The sequence below is a fragment of the Crinia signifera genome, chromosome 1 (genome assembly GCF_055691185.1).
Source record: "Crinia signifera chromosome 1, ASM5569118v1, whole genome shotgun sequence".
NCBI lineage: Eukaryota > Metazoa > Chordata > Amphibia > Anura > Myobatrachidae > Crinia > Crinia signifera.
This window is the reverse complement of record NC_139217.1, coordinates 417,606,161-417,620,515: the sequence shown is the minus strand read 5'-3', so window position 1 is coordinate 417,620,515 and position 14,355 is coordinate 417,606,161. Positions and strand designations below refer to the sequence as shown.

At 42.4% G+C, this 14,355-nt stretch overlaps 1 protein-coding gene across 5 annotated transcripts in view; it reads right to left on the bottom strand.

The window, feature by feature from the left end:
- EDIL3 (EGF like and discoidin domains 3) overlaps positions 1-14,355 on the bottom strand; it is a 510,230-nt gene that overhangs the window by 393,643 nt on the left and 102,232 nt on the right. The window lies entirely within an intron of this gene.

Here is a 14,355-nt window from a genome sequence, read left to right as displayed (position 1 = left end):
GAGTGACTACTGCAAAGATGTACGTGGACAGATCTGTAGTGCTTACTTCCTGCCCTGAGAAACCCAATCTCTCTTTAAGTAGGGTCGTAGATGTCAAGTTAAATGGGGACCTCAGCCAATCACCATTTAATGTTGCTTTAATAATGACCTCTTATTGGGAAAGGTAATTGTGGTGATATTTGGAGGCACATCCCCTGGAATTGTATTGTCCTCTAAGTTGTATTGTTTCCTCTTGAATACAGTTCCCAGTGTTGATGGTTCCCATAGAAGTCACATGCACTCATATGACTGTAGTTTTACTCTTGACAGTAGAAGTGTCAAGATTACCTCTGTAATCTGACTGGACCCTATTATGTAATAGGTGTAGCACCTATCCTTGTGCATCCATGTTATTCTTTCTAAAAATTGTTAACTGTGAGCAGGGCCTTCCTACCTCTATGACTGTCTGACATCACTCAGTTTTGTCCTATCGAGGTTGTTGCCAATTCTAAAGGGCAACAGATTTTGCTGCTCTTAATGAAAAAAAATTACTAAATAAATAATAAAATAAATGATAAAGTGAACATAAATCCTTTCCTTGCAAACTTGCTGAATAGACATGTGGCAAATCTAAAAATCAATAAATGATTTAATTCTGTGCAGAAAAATATTACCGTATCTTTGTTAATTTAAGTTTAATATTAGTTATGTATATTGCCGAGGATTTTTTTAGAGTGGACACAATACATAAAACTAATGCCCTTATTCTGGTTGGTGCGGTAATATCCACGTGCGTTCGTCCCGCCGATGTTTTGTGTCTGCGCATGTGCGAGCGGGGCGTACGGCCAAATCCCGCATGAAATGTGAACACTCCGAACAGGGGGTGGAGAGGGGCGTGAAGGGCTATTTGGGCTCATTACCATATGCATACGCCCCGCGTTTCATGGGCGTTCCCATGCAAACGCTGGGCGTACGTATGGTAATGCGGCCGTGACGCACGTGTAGGGGGCGGACATATGACATCGCCGGATGTCAGCTGCCCGCCCAGATCCCTACTTTTGCACGGAAAAATGTCCGTGTGGTCTGAGGTTGCGGGAGCTGGTGGAGCACTCGGTCCTGCATTCGATGGTCTGCAACCATCGAATGATGGGGGAGGTTCCCTTAGATGGAGGAGGCGTATTCCGTGTAAAATACACGTGCGGTCCGTTCGGCCAGCTTCTTACCGCGTACGGACGGAGTTGGCGATCCGTATGGAAGGCGGGGTTTCGCACGCACGGTCCTGGCCGCATAATCGGATCCGGCCGCACCGACCAGAATAAGGCCCTAAGTTAGAGGTGCATCATTGACATAATAGCCTGAAATACTGTACACACATTACTGCTAGCATTTCTGACTTATGATAAACTCAATGAAAACCGTTATTATATTGTAGAGAAAACAATAAAACACTTCCTCCAGGAAAACGTTAATGCTATTTCAAGAAGTTTTAGGGAAAGTGTTTTTTTTTTCTTCCGATTTGCAGGATAATCTGTAGTAAATATAGTTTTGCCTGCCTTAAAGCAGATGAATTTCTTCACTCAGAGATTTTAAAAGAACAAGAATCACTATTAATATTGTATCTATTGTAAACGTCTCCTGATTGCTCTTCATACATGATGTCATAGTCCAGCAAGAAGATAAGGCTGCAGCAGAGAGTGGGCAGCTGTATAAGGATTGCCTATCACATCATTGTTATTGGGAGGAAGAAGGGAGGATGGACTGCTGGGGAGGCGCAACTGCAAGGAACTCCTGCAGCTTCTGGCAGACTATAATGGAGGCAAATATAAAAATATTCTACATGTGAATAAAAGGAGATATTACTGGGGATTACTGTAATGCACCACAGCTTTAAAGTAGAACACTTTGAGCCCAATTACTTCAGTAAAATTCATGTGATCATGTCCAGGGCCAAAATACGGGGGTGCTAGGCTAAAAGACAGAGGGTGCAGAGAGGGTACCCTGGTAGCAGCAGTGTAGATTGGTGGAGCCAGCTGATTGCAGCTGGTGCATCAGCAGACAGCTGTGAGTCAGAAATTGCGGAAAGGCAGACCTAGGGTTAAATACCCAAGTGCCAGGGGAGGAGGATTATGGGTAGTTGTCAGCCAATGCTGGAACCACATCTCCCTGGGACAGCAGAAGGAATGCTGAGCAGTGGTGCACCGCTATGCAAGATCTGCTTCAAGCAGGTGATAGCTGCATCTCAGGGCACAGACTGCTCAATCACCCTGTCTCAGTGTCCCACTCAGGCTCTATCCTGCCCAGTGGTGAAACTATAGAGGGTGCAAGGAATGCAATTGCTATGGGCAGGGCCGGTGCCACCACTAGGCAGCTTTAGGCATTTGCCTGGGGGTACTGGCCACTGGAGGTTGGCACTTGAAGGCAGGTCCCCCCCTGGATCGAGGTGAGCAGCGTCTGCACCACCACCTTCCCCCCCCCACCCGTGGAGCGATTCTGTGGTGGCCGCATCCACCTGCCATAGAGCGGAGGAGCGGTGGGGGCTGGTTGCAAATCCACCACACCCCTCATGGAGCGACTCAGTGGGGGCGGCCACAACTCTCTCCCCCATGGAGTAACTAAGCAGCCGCGACTGCATCACCGCACCCCCTGTGGAGTGACTCGGTGCACCTTGCCGCATCACACCCCCCCCCCCATGGAGCAGGTGAGCGGGTGGGTGCCTTGCACCAGCCCTGGCTATAGGGCCCGGGGAAAAGTGGGTGGTGTAGACACGGGAGATGCAGGCAAAGGAAGAACAAAAAAGAATGGTCAGATACATGAAGAAAAGATATTTAAAAATAATTGCACAGGTGACTGATGGGTTGGGTAGGGGGCATGGAGACATAAACGCTAATAGTGCCTGCAGGGGCCAGGCAGTATTAGTGAATTCTGGGTTGACAACGACATGGAGACTAACAAACTGCTGGTGATTGAGGGGACATTGCTGGCCCTGAGGCAAGACATGGAGACATTTATTTACTTATGTATTTTCTATGCCTCCTCTGGTGCACTTGTGGATGGGATGAAAAATACATGGACCTGAGTATACATTGAAATCACCCATTTTGGGTAATTACTTTTATGGATAATCTATTCCACCCAGGGTAATCCTACGCAGAGAGCCTAAATTGGCTGCCACACCTGGTACCTTGTCATGGTGGAGTACACAACTCATGGGAGTTATTATCCAAAATGCTGCACCAATCATGCATTATGCTTACTGTGTGCTCAAGGGTTTTCTTTTGTTTGTGACTTGTCTGTTACTGTACTACCATTTGTAAAGACAGAAAAACAAAAATAGCTTGGCTTCTTCTTGCTGGTGGTGTAGTAGGGCTCTCATACAGGGGAACTTGCTGCCCTTTCAGCAAAAGGAAAATCCACCACTGACAGCACCATTGAATTACCACATTGAACTCCTGCAATGCCATACAATGCTAGTTTTGTTCTTGTTAACCATCAAAAGTACAATTTCTGTATTTTTTGAAGAATTTTTATAGTACTATAGACAGGATCTCAGAAGTACAGTAAGCAGTGAAAACTATTTTTAACGTTTTTGTTTATCAATACTTTGACAGTTTTTTAAGTGTTTCAAGTGTTTACCTGGGGGAAAAAAACTTTGTCAATGGACATTTTCTTACTAAACATTTCTCAGCGAGCTTTATGTATCACAAAATTAGCTACTACACCGAATACTGACTAACAAGTCAAAAAGTAGAACTAACTGCCAATGTGTGCATGCGTTTTAAGTGGACAATTAATACAGTTCAATTGTTTTCCATTTAGTTTGGCACCAAACCAAACAGCAGCCTCATTCCCAAAGTGTCAATATAGAAAACTAAAGACACTTGCATCAATACTTTGACATCCCATGATAAAGAGACTCATTTTCCTAGACAAGGATCATTACACAACAGCGATATTATGTATTTGGCTGCTTAAAAACATGGTTTGGACTATAGGGCAATCATTTTCATTATCTATTGAGTTTAAACAGTAGGATTAGCTTATTATTCATAATAAAACTACCCATATTGAATATTTTTCCCCTTAATTTTATAGTGTAACCAACAATGAAAGAAAATAAACAGCAATATGTTATCACCCATCTCACAAAGTGAAAATCTGCAGACAGATTCTCATTACGGAGCTCAATCTGGGACTTTACTTGTGTATTTTGTGTTAAATGTAGTTTGAAGTGCTAGACAAAAAATATCTGGATCAAAGATCACACAATATACTGTAATAAAAAGGAATTGCAGGAAATGTGACCATAAAATGTTGATGTAATTGAAAAAGAAATATGTGAAGTCCTGGGGGAGGTTGTGGGATGGTGTAGATGCATGTTATCCGAACACATACTTGCGTTTGGCAGCCTCTGCAATAAAGGGGCTAATTCAGGTTGGTTCACCTTAATGCTGCCCTATCAAAGGGCCGCCTGAATCCCTTCCATGGGAGCAGATGTGTTCGCTAACACTTATCTCCTCGGCCGATTGCAGGAGAAATAATTTGATAGTCGCCAGCAATCGATTCATTTCTCCTGCCTTTGGAAATAAAAGTCAGTCCGCACATTGGCGAAGACAGGGCAATTGCTGAGACCCCGAGCAGGCATCAGTCCTCCTGCGTTCGTAGAGGAACGCCCAGCATTTTCATGGGCACTCCCAATTACGTGCAGACCAGCAACCATCGGAACGGGGTTGAATTTGGCCCCTTCGATCAATGTTGAATTAGGCACAAAGTGTTTTGGTTGTTTTGACTGTCAGTTACAGATGTTGAAACATTCTAGATTCTCTTTTGACCAATTATTGGGTTGAGAGACAACATTATACAACCACAGGGCCAGATCCACTAAACTTCAAAAAGTGATAATAGTAGAGAGTGATAATAAAACCAACCAATTAGCTCCTACCTGTCATGTCATAGACTGTGTTTGAAAAATGTCAGGTAGGAGTTGATTGGTTGGTTGTTTATCACTATCTATTTTGTCACTTTTGAATCTTAGTGCATATGGCCCTGGAAGTCAACAGTATCGGATATCTCTGTGCACTTTAACTATTTATTAATAAATGTAATTATCTTTTGGACTAAAAATGTATCATCTAAAGATTAACACTTATTGGGCCAACATTAGGTTATTCCAGCATTGTGCATATTACGAACTTCACTAAGAAAGTGTGATATCTTGCAATATGGTCTGATTGTTTTTATTCCTTTACCCTTAGGAGGTTTATTATTTATAAATGTATTGTTTTTATATATATGATTTATTGTGTATAATAAATTGTGGTAATTTTTATTATTACAATTGTTTCTTACTGTATGTATCATTGAGCGCCACACGGTCTGTAATTCTCTTGGTTGGCTTTCGGAGGTTGGCATTCCTCCCCCGTGGTGGATGCTGACACATACATCACACACCTGCGTTCCCTAGCACTTCAGACACTCGTTTAGTATTTCTGAACATTAACAGGGTTTGTGACGTCCATTGGCATTGGGGCCCTTATTCTGATCGGTGCGGCCGGATCCGAATATGCGGCCAGGACCGTGTGTGCGAAACCCCGCCTTCCATACGGATCGCCAACTCCGTCCGTACGCGGCAAGAAGCTGTCCGAACGGACCGCACGTGTATTTTTCATGAATACACCTCCTCCATCTCAGGGAACCTCCCCCATCATTCGATGGTCGCAGACCATCGAATGCAGGACCGAGTGGTCCACCAACTCCCGCAACCTCAGACCACACGGACATTTTTCCGTGCAAAAGCAGGGATCTGGGCGGGCAGCTGACATCCGGCGATGTCATATGTCCGCCCCCTACACGTGCGTCACGGCCGCATTACCATACGTACGCCCAGCGTTTGCATGGGAACGCCCATGAAACGCGGGGCGTACGCATATGGTAATGAGCCCAAATAGCCTTTCACGCCCCTCTCCACCCCCTGGTCGGAGTGTTCACATTTCATGCGGGATTTGGCCGTATGCCCCGCTCGCACATGCGCAGAGATGCCTCTGCACATGCGCAGACACAAAACATCGGCGGCACGAACGCAGGCGGATATTACCGCACCAACCAGAATAAGGGCCTGGGTGCAAACTTGGAAAGAAGTTTGCTACTTCCCCTGCTTAATCTGCCTATCCAACCTTTGCTGTTGAATAACTGGTTATATTAAACTTAGGGGGATATTCAATCCCCGTTGAGCATCTCCCGTCGGGGAGATGCTTGCCGGGCCCTATTCAATGCTGTCTTCCCCGACAGCAATGAGCAGGGTTTCTCGGCAGAACGAACCCAAAATCACTAGCTGTCGGGCTCGTTCTGCCGAGAACTGCCGGGAAGTGACGAGCTGCAGGCTGCAGCTCGCCTCTTCCTGGCCGCAACTCGCGGCCATGCCCCCTTTTCGCTCCCCCGCAGGAGGGAGGGCTGCATGTTCTCGGTCGAGCTGACCGAGAACGGGACTGGATCACGGTGGTCAAGCAAGCTCGACTGCCGTGACCCTCAGATTGAATACCCCCCTTAATCAGGACTGCTCTTGATTTATGACTTTCTAGAGTAGCGTTTTTCAACCACTGTGCCTTGAACTGTTCTCAAGTGTGCCCCGAGCTAAAGATGCCCACACCAATTTACAGCCACCACCATCAGTTAAACTTTTATTCACTGGTCTCTTCCTGCTCCAGTCGTTTCTGTATCCTTAGCAAATGATACCAATGCAATGTTTTTTTTTTTTCCTGTGGGTGCCAATGTGTTTTCCCTGTGGCGATCTGATGGCATGCCTTGGCAATTTTAAGTACTTTATATGTCTGCCATGAACAGTTAATTTACTTATATAGGGGAACAATAGGAATGTTAAATGTCTTTAAACACTCATTTGCAGAGTACATGTAAATGAAAACTTTATTTATTTATTTATTTATTTAGTAAGATTTCTGCCGGCATAGCTGTGAAAAAGCCAATGAGGTGAGAACTGTATCTCTTTTGTAAACTAATGTACTTGTTAAATTTGTGCTTGTCTGAAATCAGTACAGAGTGTGTTACACTGGTGTAAGTGAGAAAATTATTGTTAATGTCAACTTCTTTAGCACATTCTGCCAGTTGATGATGATTTATTTAGATTAGATTTTTGTTGGTTCTTCTGGCAAGTGTAAGTCGATCAAATTCTGCCCATACTGAGTTGCATTTGCAATTGCAGATGGTGACCCATATAGAGTATTGGTAGACTGCTAGTTGTACAGTGTTTGCAATCTTAAAATGTAAGTTTCTCAGTAAAAATTTGATATATAATTATTGGGATTGGGTAAGAAACCCGGAAGTTAGTATCCCAACGGTCAGTATTCAGACAGCAGCATTCCAATGATCAAAATCCAGATATTTACCAATAAGTATTTTAGCCATAACACAAATACCAACCCCCACCCCACCGCACCTGCAGCCTATCCCTAACCACGGTACAGTACTTATCTTTAAAACTCCATTGGGATTCTACTGTTGGTATTCTGTCAATAATCTAAATTCCAGGATCTTGATCACACCCCATTACTGTATTCTTTAATGTTCTTTTATTTGTGTAGCACATGTTTCTCTTACTTGAGATCATGTGTGTTAGTAGTGCATCCACCCGAGTCTTAGTTACCTTGCCAGAAAAGAAGAGTCATCCAGGGGTTAGCTCAGGATACCTCTTAAGTCGAATATATGGTATACTGTAGGTGTAATGGACTTACTTTCCAACTTTTTCCCAGTAAGCAATAGACTGAAACATACACTAGATGAATAAAGGAATAGCCCGTTGGGGTTTTTTAATCTTATTCACAAAGAATACAATGCAATGTTTTAATGGAATAGTACAATTCATGAAATGAAACGTCAATTATTGTGTATATAATAAATGATTCTGGAATCACGTTATTAATTAGACCAATAGACTATTACTTTAGTTGCCAGATATAATCAATCTCTCTAATACCGTACTAGAAATACAGTATAAATAGCTATTTCCGGTTTTACCCTATAAATTCAGATAAAACTCAAATTTAACAGCAGTAACTGCCTTATATCACTGTGAATAGACCATATGAAATCTTTGTGGACGATACAAAACTTAGCAAAGTCATCAAATCATCAGAAGATGTCACCATGCTTCAAAACGATCTTGCAATTCTATATGAGTGGGCAAAAAAATGGAAGATGAGGTTCAATGTAGGTAAATGTAAGGTTATGCACCTTGGGAGACACAACCAGTGTGCAAGTTACAATCTTAGCGGAGAGAAACTGGGTAATTCCATAATTGAAAAGGATCTAGGAGTCCAAATAGACAGCAAACTGGGATGTAGTGCCCATTGTAATGTAGCTACAAAAAACGCCAACAAAATTCTGGCATGTATTAAGAGGGGAATGGAAACTAGGGACTCAAGGGTAATTATGCCACTATATAAAGCATTGGTGAGACCTCACCTCGAGTACGGAGTACAGTTCTGGGCCCCACACTATAAAAAGGACATCATAGAATTCGAAAAAGTCCAAAGGCGAGCAACAAATCTTATTAGGGGAATGGAGAATTTAAGCTACGGGGAGAGATTAAGCAATTTGGGACTATTTACATTAGAAAAGAGACGTTTAAGGGGGGACATGCGCAACATGTACAAGTATATCAAGGACCAATATAAGGAACTGTCACACACCCTCTTTTCTACTAGAAAGGAATCTAGGACACGAGGGTATGAGTATAGATTAGAAGAAAAAATATTTCATTCAGCTAGTAGAAAGAATCTCTTTACAGTCAGAATAGTCAAACTCTGGAACTCTCTTCCCAGAGAGGTGGTAACGGCTGGCTCATTAAATGCGTTCAAGGCAAAGTTGGACAAACATTTACTGGAGAAAAACATCCATGGGTACAAATAAGAAATATCATTTGTCTGTAAAATACCAGAACCTCCCAAATCAGCAATGGATATCTATACCAGGTTGAACTAGTTGGACGCAAGTCTTTTTTCTTTTTTCCCTTTACAAGTTTTGTTTGATTCTTTGTATTTTGCGAATGCCTCCTCATTCAAGTTATTTTTATAGAATTTAAAGGCTCTGGCTTTATTGTTGATAGCTGACCTTACTTCTTTGTCCAACCATGGTGGCTTTTTTGTTGTTGAATTTACCTTTAGTTACTTTTGGAATGTATTCAATAGTTAGTGAATCAAGCACCTTTTTATAGAGTAGCCCACATTTCCTCTGCATTTTTTCCCTCCATAACCGTTTCCCACCCAATTCCTGTTAGGGCTTCCCTGAATAATTCAAAGTTCGTTTTTCTGAAGTTTAGTATTTTTGCAGATCCTTTTTGATGTAATTTACTGAAGTTGATTTCCAGTGAAACCATATTGTGATCACTGTTCCCTAATTGTTCAATTACTTTTGTGTTTGAAACTAAGTCTGTGTTATTTGTTAATACGAAGTCCAAGAGTGCCTCATCACGAGTTGGAGTTTCTACTGTCTGTGTAATAAGCCGGTCTTTAAGTAAGCTTAAGAACCCATTGTTTCTTGCTGATTTACCTGTTTCATTTTCCCAATCAATGTTGGGTAAATTAAAATCCCCCATAATTAATACCTGACCCTGATTTGATGCTTGTTTGATTTGGTTTAAAAGAAGAGACTCTTCCCTTTCGTTTATATTTGGTGGTCTATAGCATACCCCTATTATAAATTTGTTTTTTGTTTTTTTATTATTGTCGGTTATCTCTGCCCACACTGTCTCCGAGTTGTCTTCTTCCAGGTCTGTGCTCATATTTTTCTCACATGATGTTAAGTTATTATTTACATATAGGCACACACCCCCGCCCCTTCTATTTTCCCTTTTATTACTGCGTAATACAAATTGGGGGGGGGGGGGCACGAAACATGCCCATGCTCTGGGCACTGTGGCACCTAGCTACACAACTGACTTCCATGTTTTGTTTTTGTGTGTGTAATAATTTGTGTTTTGATTGTAATTTGCAAAACCTCACTTGTGTTTTGGTTTCAGGCTTGGATCATCAACAAATTATAAAAATAGCTAATATCATGAAATTTCACCAGCTTTTTTAGTCCTAAAATTATAATAACTTCATAAACATTTATTTACAGTCATTTACAGTCCATTTTAAAGTTCACAGCTCACAATATTCTTTACCTTTCTCTTTCTTATCTAAACAGCAAAGCAGCATGGACAATATGTGGTGGCATGTATATCTGTTTAAAGTGTGTTGCAAATAAGTAATGTATTAGAACTTTAACCAATAACATTTCTATGCAAAAAATACCATCCCCATTGCCCCCTAAAATAAAGCCTAGTATGAAAAGAAAAGTGGTGCAAGATGGAAAAACCCTAGGGCCCTCCCACCTACTTCTATGTTGGGTATTAAAAAGGACATGCACAGTTTGACAAACCAAGAACTTCAGTGACAAGCACTGCCACTTTTGTTGCTGAAGTGATTGGTTTGTTTGCAAGGATTACTTCTGATCACTAATGAGAAGGTTAATGATGAGGGTGTTAATAGCGCTATCCAGACCCTGGGTCTACGGGCTTTAGATCTAGTTACATACAAAAAGCCATTACTCAGACTACACCGACTTATATCTCTTTGCTTATCTCAAAATATATCCCCACATGACCCCTCAGCTCTGCACAGAATTTGCATGATTTTTGTTGGGCAGGACCCGCCCTATGGAATTTATTAATTTATTTACAGTTTCTTAGATAGCGCACAAATATTCCACTGCACTTTACAGAGAATATTTGAACATTCAAATCAGTCGCTGCCCCAGTGGAGCTTACAATCTATATTGCCTACCATATGTACATGCAGACACAGACATTCTAGGGTTAATTTTGTTGGAAGCCAATTAACTTACTTTGTAATATTTTTGGATTGTGGGAGGAAATTGGAGTGCCCAGAGTAAACCCACACAAGTACGGGGAGAATATACAAACTCCGCACAGTTAGAGCCATGGTGGGGATCGAACCCATGACCTCAGTGCTGTGAGGCAGTAATGCTAACCATTACACCATTCATGCTTCCCAAAGGAATGCCTTTACATGCACACTAAGACTCCTCCAAACTTTCAAGCATTCCCTGAATACTCACCTCTTCAGGCAAGCCTATCATATTCAGGAACCCCCACACAACCTCCAGTAGCATTTATATCTAATTGCATCGCATCATGACTGTCTTGTAATCTGGTGGGACTGCCATGCTATGGAATTCTATCCTTCTGAATCCCTCCTATTATCCCTATAGACTGTAAGCTTGCGAGCAGGGCCCTCCTATCTCTATGTCAGCTTGTATCTACCCAGTTTGTTTAATCACTGTTGTTTCCAATTGTAAAGCGCAACAGAATATGCTGCTCTATATAAGAAACTGTAAATAATAAATAGATAGACCATGGTATGGTCGACCACATTTAGTTGACCCGGCACGTAAGATAGTCGGCGTCTGTTAGAGTGGCAGTTAGACACCGGTGGCTGATCAGCGGGACCATGGTCGATGGACACACTTCTTAGGATATAATAATAAATGTCAAAATGCATCTAAAGTGATTACTCTGTAACCCACTTTTTCGATGTCACAAACACACAAGAGACACATAAACACAAACATAGGAAACACACTGAGGTTTAGTTGTACAGTAGTCATAGAGGTAAATTTACTTAAGCTTCTAAAAATTAAAAGAGTTGACGTTGCCGTTAGGATCCCATAACATTCTGTTTATTATTTTCTAAATCGCAATAGAGAAATTCTAGACAGAATGTGATTGGTTGCTAAGGGCAACATTAGCTCTTTTAATTTTTAGAAGCTTTAATAAATTGACCACATCATTTCACATCAACAATGTTGACATTCATCATGTCCCATCACAATGCCAACACATTTGGTGTTGTTATTGTTGAAATATCAATATTGAACATGTTAGTGTGTGTTGGAGCTAGGCTGTGGGAGGGGAGGTTAGGGTTAGGCCCTAAGGATGGGCTACGATTAGTCATACTGTCCTTCCCACCACAGTAGCGCACGCAGGGGGGGTTTATGAGTACCCAGAACCCCCCCCAGGAATCTGGGGACCCTAGTCTGAAAGCTGAGGGTCCCCTCTTTCCATGGGTACAAGAATTTTAAAAATCGGCCCTGGGGAACCGGAGATATCTGACTTCAAAGCAGTGGTCCCCATCCAAGCCTGTTAATTGCCCTCCCCAGTCAGATATTTCAGGTTCTGTCTGACTTATGCTGGGTACACACCAGGACGACTAGGGCCCAATCCCCACAATCTAGATCCAATTCCGATCAATTGGATGTAGATTGTGTGCTGATTGGGCCCTTTTCTGACCTGGTGTGGACCGATACCGATCCGATGCGCGGTCCCGCGGGTCGGTCGGTCGTTATTGAGATCCTACCTGCTGCAGGTAGGATCTCAATGACGACCATACAGCCGGGTGCGGGTCGGCATCGGATCGGACCCGCTCACGGTGCACATCGTGAGCGGGTCGTGCCCCCCCGCGTCATCATGAGCGGGTCGGACGAGACACTGACGACCCGCTCACGATGTGCATCGTGAGCGGGTCGTCCTGGTGTGTACCCCGCATTAGAGTTTTTCTGAGGATATATTCCAAAAGCTGGGACTCTCCCCCTTTGATGAACACTAGAAGCTTTTCTCTACTGTGCCCAGAACCAGAGATATTAGCCTTCCAGCAGCTGGTTACTGCTCCAGCTCCACATACCTGGTATGTAGTTTTATATTCTCGTTGGCAGATTGCTCTGCCTCCTGAACTCTGATCCCCTAGTCCCCAATACCATTTGGTAGGTGGGATTATCTAGTTTTTAATTCCATTAAAATCCAAGAAATATATTTCCGGGAACTGGATATATCTGCAGTCAAGCAAGCTGTCCTCCCACCAGAAAATATGAATAATAAGCCCACTCCACTATACACCCCTCCTCTGCATATTAAACATCCTCTACCACCCTGGAAGTTATGTATCAGGGCCCCTTCATTAAGCTCAATGCCCCCTTCTCCCACCTCATCTCTCACCATCTGTGCAGTAAAGGGGTAATTAGTGGAAATTACTGATCCAGGCCCTACATGCTGAGCGGTTGATATAATACCCCCTACCACCCGCGGGACATCAAAGCTTCCGCTCATAGCACCCCCCACCCCTACCGCTGGAGGATAGGTAGGGGCCTGGGGCCCCAATGCATTGCCATGCCCAGGGGTCTACACTGCTGTTATCTATATATATAAATATATATATATTTATTTATTATTATTATTATTATTATTATTATTATTATTATTTATATACATTTGGTCTATCTCTAATACTTTAACTGACCCGGCATATACTGGGTCACCTAAGTGTCCATCTCCGTGCTTTGCTCCGCACCTCTGGAAACCCACTTCTGAAAATCCTGCGTTTGCCACTGCACCAGGTTGTGGAGGAAGTCTATATCAAGTCACTGCTGGACCTAGAAGAAACTACTGGAGCCACTGTACCGACGTACCAGGTAATAAACCACTAGAACACCAATGTTTTGTCAACATTCTGATGTCGACATTTTATCAGTGCCAACATGATGAATGTCAACAAAATATACTAAATCCCTTAGGATAATATCCGGCATATTGAATAATCTCTTTCTATTAATAAAGTATCTGCCTATGGTATATCAGAAGAACTCCAGGTTTGTTCATTTTGCTGAGGGGAAGTAACTTATAAAGTTTTGCCATAACATCAGCTTCACATGAAAGCACTAGAACTGCACGAGAGTTGTTTAATCTATATTGTAGCTGTACCAAAGGAAAAAGTAAAACAATATAAATGATGAATTGGTAAGAGAAACAACAAGCAAAATTAATTACAGCTTCTGGAGGTATGTGGTCAACTAACAGATAAAAAGTTAGAGCATTTTAAAGAACTATTGATCTACCACAAAGTAATTAGTGAAAGAGAATAATGACAATACAAAGAACAGAAAGCATCAATTCACTTAAGACTTCATTTACAGCAACACAGCTTACTCCAAAATATGGCGTGTAATGAAAAAGTCATACATAGGGATCTGCAGCACTTTGTACTAGCTTCTGCGTGCTATCTGAGAAGACGTCTGACCATAGGTCTCCCTCTCGTGGACACTTGAGAAGCTTTGAGCATGTGTCCAGAGAGGTTAAAATAGGAGTGCTGCACTTCACTACACATGCTTGTTCTCCGTAATGTGAGACATCATTGACAGTAACAAGCCCGTGCAACAGTTCCTTGCCACATAGAATAGTAGCACCAGGAGCTGGTGAATCTCATAACCATCCTCCACCAGACACCACAGCAGAGAGGAACCAGGAAAGGGTAT